Source organism: Triticum dicoccoides, chromosome 7B (genome assembly GCF_002162155.2).
Source record: "Triticum dicoccoides isolate Atlit2015 ecotype Zavitan chromosome 7B, WEW_v2.0, whole genome shotgun sequence".
NCBI classification, from domain to species: domain Eukaryota; kingdom Viridiplantae; phylum Streptophyta; class Magnoliopsida; order Poales; family Poaceae; genus Triticum; species Triticum dicoccoides.
In genome coordinates, this window is record NC_041393.1 from 214,742,810 (window position 1) to 214,749,470 (window position 6,661).

The following is a 6,661-nucleotide window of genomic DNA, read 5'->3' on the forward strand; positions in this document are numbered from 1 at the left end:
CCCGTCGCCGTTGGTCACCGCGCCTGGCCCCGTGGCGCCCCTGTTCGCCCCTCTCCGCCCTGCACGTCGTCGCCGGTCCGGCCTCCTACCATGGCCCCGCCGTGCCGCTGCTCCGGCCACGGTCGCCGTGCGCCCGCGCCGCACCCCTGGGGGCTTCGCCCGCATCCACGCCCAGCGCCCGTTCGGGCATGCGCCCGTTCGGGCGACAACCGTCGCCTGCACCCGAAACCCGCAAGGCCCCCTTGTGGGCCAATGACAGTGGGGGCCCACGCCCAGAACTTAAAAAAAAAGAGAAGGAGAATTAAAAATAAAAATAATAAATAAAAATAAAAATGATTTAATAAAATTAATTATTAATTAATTAATTGTCTAATGAATTAATTAAGTTAATTAATCCGGTTTAATTAATTTAATTAACTAGTTAGGTTAATTAAATAGTAATTAAATGAACTAATCTCTAGTTAACCCAAACAGTGTATGACAGGTAGGTCCCACTGGACCCACTGGTCAGGTTGACGAAGTCAACTCTGTTGACTGTTGATGTTAGCATGACATCAAGCTGATGTCATAATTCCATTTTGGAATTAATTTAAATAATTAATTAAATTCCAGAAATTAATAAAATCTTTAGAAAATCATATCTTTTAATCCGTAACTCGGATTAAAATATTTTCAACATGAAAGTTACTTAGAACGACGAGACGAATCCGGATACGCAGCCCGTTCGTCCGCCACACACTCCTAACATATCAAACTCGCAACTTTCCCCCTCCGGCTCCTCTGCCCGAAAACACGGAACACCGGGAATACTTTCCCGGATGATTTCCCCCTTCGCCGGCATCACCTCATACTGCGTTAGGACACACCTAGCACCGCTCTTTGTCATGTCTTGCGTCGTCTTGCTTATGTTTGCACTGTATTTATTGTTTCTTCCCCCTCTTCTCTTCGGTAGACTAAGAGACCGACGCTGCTGCTGCCCAGTTCGACTACGGAGTTGACGACCCCTCTCTCTTGCCAGAGCAACCAGGCAAGCCCCCCCCCACTTGATCACCAGATATCGCCTATTCTTCTCTATACTGCTTGCATTAGAGTAGTGTAGCATGTTACTGCTTTCCGTTTATCCTATTCTGATGCATAGCCTGTCATTGTTGCTACAGTCATTGATACCTTACCTGCAATCCTAAATGCTTAGTATAGGATGCTAGTTTATCATCATTGGCCCTACATTCTTGTCAGTCTGCCTTGCTATACTATTGGGCCGTGATCACTCGGGGGTGATCACGGGTATATATTATACATATATACATACTATACGGATGGTGACTAAAGTTGGGTTGGCTCGAGGAGTACCCGCGAGCGATTCACGGACTGGGGGCTGAAAGGACCTTTGTCCCGACGGCCCTCTGTGTGGATCTTTGTGACGGAGCGACAGGGCAGGTTGAGACCACCTAGGAGACAGGTGGGCCTGGCCCTGTTCGGCGTTCGCGGATACTTAACACGCTTAACGAGATCTTGGTATTTGATCTGAGTCTGGCCATTTGGTCTATACGCACTAACCATCTACGCGGGAGTAGTTATGGGTATCCCGGCGTCGTGGTATCAGCCGAAGCCTTCGTGACGTCAGCGACTGAGCGGCGCACGCCAGATTGGACCGCGTAACGTGACTTCCTTTGTGATGGAGGTTGCTAGGTCTGCTTCCGGCCGCGTACGCAATGTGCAGGAGTGCAATGGGCGATGGGCCCAGACCCCTGCGCGCATAGGATTTAGACCGGCGTGCTGACCTCTCTGTTGTGCCTAGGTGGGGCTGCGACGTGTTGATCTTCCAAGGCCAGGCATGACCCAGGAAAGTGTGTACGGCCAAATGGGATCGAGCGTGTTGGGTTATGTGGTGCACCCCTGCAGGGAAGTTAATCTATTCGAATAGCCGTGATCTTCGGTAACAGGACGACTTGGAGTTGTACCTTGACCTTATGACAACTAGAACCGGATACTTAATAAAACACACCCTTCCAAGTGCCAGATACAACCCGGTGGTCGCTCTCTAACAGGGCGACAAGGAGAGGATCGTCGGGTAGGACTATGCTATGCGATGTTACTGGAGATGCTACTTGGAGATGCTACTTGGATACGCTTCTTGGAGGACTTCAATCTACTCTCTTCTACATGCTGCAAGACGGAGGCTGCCAGAAGCGTAGACTTCGATAGGACTAGCTATCCCCCTCTTATTCTGGCATTCTGCAGTTCAGTCCACTGATATGGCCCTTTACACATATACCCATGCATATGTAGTGTAGCTCCTTGCTTGCGAGTACTTTGGATGAGTACTCACGGTTGCTTTTCTCCTCCTTTTCCCCCTTTCTTTTCTTTCTGGTTGTCGCAACCAGATGCTGGAGTCCGGGAGCCAGACGCCACCATTGACGACGATTCCTACTACACCAGAGGTGCCTACTACTACGTGCAGCCCGCTGACGACGACCAGGAGTAGTTAGGAGGATCCCAGGCAGGAGGCCTGCGCCTCTTTCGATTTGTATCCCAGTTTGTGCTAGCCTTCTTAAGGCAAACTGGTTTACTTATGTCTGTACTCAGATATTGTTGCTTCCGCTGACTCGTCTATGATCGAGCACTTGTATTCGAGCCCTCGAGGCCCGTGGCTTGTATTATGATGCTTGTATGACTTATTTATGTTTTAGAGTTGTGTTGTGATATCTTCCCGTGAGTCCCTGATCTTGATCGTACACGTTTGCGTGCATGATTAGTGTACGATTGAATCGGGGGCGTCACAAGTTGGTATCAGAGCCGACTGCCTGTAGGAATCCCCCTTCCACACTCCTTGGCCGAAGTTGAGTCTAGATATTACAAAACTGTTTTACTAACATGGCTGTGCGGCCGATGGGCCCACGTCGCCATTGGGTGATATTAGGATCTTTTACTCCTCGACCTTTAGTCTGTGGCTCTGAACTTTCTCCTACTCGGGTTAAACGAATTTACTAACTCTGACATTAGGATCCCGTTACCACGTTCACCCCAAAGTTGGATAAGCCATAGTTATCTATAGGATAGCATTTTTGAATAGTGCCCATATTGTCATTTGACTCCATTGAAACATCTTTGTTTTCAGATGGAACCCACGAGGCAGGTCGTGCGCCACACTGCGGCCATTGGTGCCTCAGGATCACCTGCTGTGCTAGCTGAGATGATGACCTATCTGGGTTATCGCTGGCACCCTGAGTATACCGTTTACAAGGAGTATGAGGACTTTCTCCTGGAGCAGTACCGTGCCATCGTCCACCTTTACTCTCGGGAGTATGAGTCCACTACCGTGCTGCACACCGCTCATGGTGTTGGAGTGACCATCGAGATGGCAGTCCACGATGTTGCTCATGCTGCTTTGACACGTCTTCGTGGAGAGTATCGGGCGTTGGACACTTCCCCTTTCACGCACATTCCTACCGCATCTGATGTTGGTGCGGAGGGTTACTACACTGCTGCCTACTCCACTGTCACCCGAGAGCCCTTCCACCATCAGCACCTGGTTCTTCATGCTGATGGGCTGGACCGAGCTAACAGAGCTCTTCGCCACGAGTTGTACACCACTCGTCAGCACCTTTACAGGGCTCTGACGCTGTTGCACCCCTTTGTCCGGTCTGGATAGCTACCGTGTTCTGCGATCTACCCAGCCAGGACCGTGATGCCCCACGGTGTCGGTTGGCCAGAGGTGGGAGGCTACTCTCCCGCACTTGGTCCTCTTCTGCCACCTGAGCGTCGGGTTCTACACCAGAGTATCCGCGGCCCCCAGGCCACTGACGTGGAGGACTATCCGTTACCTCACTACCAGCTGTCAGGCTATAGCTACCTTCACAGTACCTCTTGGGACTGATGTATTCTTGCTCATTAGTATTAGATGCATTCGCGAGCCTGCGTGCCGCCTATGATGACTTAGTCTATGTACTGAACTCTGTGTGCTGAACTCTATGTCTGACCCCTTTTGTAAGTTATACCGACTACTAAATGGTATCTGTCGTGCTAGTTTCATTATGCATGTTTCATCATGAATGATTCTTGTCTATGCAAATTTCTCAATACTGAACTACCCCTGTTATATATTAGCAGGATGGTTAGGCCAGCTGGTCGTGGTCGTGGCGGCAACGCCCCACCACCGCCTGAGTACATGGCTGGTATGGTCCAACAGCTCGAGATGAATCGCCAGTTCATGGAGAATGTGATGGCTCAGTTCCCTCGTCCCAATATGAACAAGTAGCCAGCCCAAGTGACTATGCAGGATTTCATACGCCTCAACCCAACCGTGTACCGCAGCTCTACTCAGCCGCTGGATGCTGATGACTGGCTCCGTGACATCACCTATGAGATGGAGTCTGCTGAAGTAGCCCCTGCATGCTATGTCACCTTTGCGTCCTTCTTTCTGAAGGGACCCGCAGCTCAATGGTGGGACAGCCACAGGCGTACTCTGCCAGATGGGACAATCATCACCTGGCCAGACTTTCAAGCTGCCTTCCGTGCCCGCTTCATTCCTCAGGGGATCATGGACAGGAAGAAGCGTGAGTTCCGCAACCTCACCCAGGGCAACAAAACTGTGGAAGCTTATCAGCGGGAATTTCTGGACTTGTCCCGCTATGCTGAAAAAGACATTGCAACTGATGCACGTAGACAGGAGAAGTTCCGTGACGGCCTTCAAGTTGACATCAAGCTCGCACTTCTAGTGCATGACTTTGCGGATTTCGCCACCTTGGTGAATAAGGCCATCAATGTCGAGACTGGTCTGCAGAAACACCAGAGCTCTCAAAGGCGCAACCGTGACACGGGCTCATCTTCGGGTCCACCCTCGCAGAAGCGTAAGATATGGATCCCGAACAGCATGTACCGTCCAAATGCACCTGCCCCAAGGCAGTCTTATGTTGCACCTCGTCTGCCTACTGCTCCAACTAGGCAGCTAAGGCTTCCAGCTCCACCATCCGGAGCACCTATTCCCACTCCCAATAATGGTCTGTGCTACAAGTGTGGTCAACCAGGTCACCTTGCCAGGAACTGCTATCAGAATCAGAACCTGAATCAACTGGCCCTTCCAGCAGCTGGCCCTGGAAACAACCCGCCCCGCAACAACAATGCCAATTCTTATGGTCATGTTCATGCCAACCACGTTGATTTGAACGAAGCCCAAGACCAGCCTGCTACTGTGATGGGTACACTCCTCGTAAATTCCGTACCAGCATCCGTTTTATTTGATACAGGTGCATCGCATTCATTCATGTCAGAAGATTTTGCATACAAGCACGATGTTAAATATGAGCAGATGAACACTTCGGTAGTGGTAAAGACCCCCGCGGGACAATGTCAGACCTCCATGGTTGGCATCGACGTCCCTGTGGAAATCGAAGGGTTGGAATTTCGCGCCTCGCCCATTATCCTGAAGTCGTCTAACATTGACCTCATTCTGGGAATGGATTGGTTAAAGGCGCATACTGCTTCTATCGTTTGCGCCACTAAGACCGTCCATCTGCTACACCCTTCTGATGAAATAATTAGCTACGATGCTCATCTGGTTCAGAATGCCGAGGCCAGGCTTTATGCCTTAAACGCATTGAACGCTGCACCCCTCGAGGGCATTGAAAACATTCCCGTCGTGCGTGAATTCCTAGATGTCTTTCCTGAAGAACTCCCAGGGATTCCCCCTGCTAGAGCTGTCGAACTCATCATCGACTTGAAACCAGGCACCACTCCTATAGCCAAGCGACCCTATAAGATGCTGCCGCATGAACTCCTTGAGCTTAAGGAGGAAATCGATAAATCTCTTCGTAGTGGTTTCATTCGCCCAAGTTGCTCTCCTTGGGGAGCACCTTCTCTCTTTGTCAAGAAGAAGGACGGGACAAACCGATTGGTCCAAGACTACCGCCCTATTAACCAAGCTACCATTCAGAATAAGTATCCTCTTCCTCGGATCAATGATCCGTATGATCAACTGGCTGGTTCATCGGTGTTCTCTAAACTCGACTTGAGGTTGGGTTACCATCAGATCCGTGTTTGTGAGGAGGATATCCCCAAGACCGCATTCGTGACTCGATATGGATCTTACGAGTACACCATCATGTCTTTCGGCTTAACCAATGCTCCAGCCACCTTCTCTCGCCTGATGAACTATATATTCATGGATTACCTTGACAAGTTCGTCATGGTTTATCTGGATGATATTCTGGTATTTTCCAAGAACAAAGAGGAACATGCTGAACACCTTCGTCTTGTACTGGAAAAGCTACGAGAGCATCAACTTTATGCCAAGTTCTCCAAATGTGAATTCTGGCTTCCCGAAGTAACCTATCTTGGGCATGTCATCTCTAAGGATGGTATTGCCGTCAACCCTGAATGAGTCCAGGCTATTCTTGATTGGACTCCTCCGAAGAACGTTAAGCAAGTTAGAAGTTTTCTCGGTCTCGCCAGCTATTGCCGTCGGTTCGTCGAGAACTTCTCCAAGATCGCCAGACCTCTGACTAACCTGTTGCATAAGGGCGTCAAGTTCCAATGGGCAGACAAATGTCAGGAAAGCTTCCAGGCACTCAAAGACAAGTTGACTTCTGCCCCAGTACTAGCTCCACCTGATACTAAGAAGGACTTCGTCATTTACTGTGACGCTTCACGTCAAGGCTTAGGC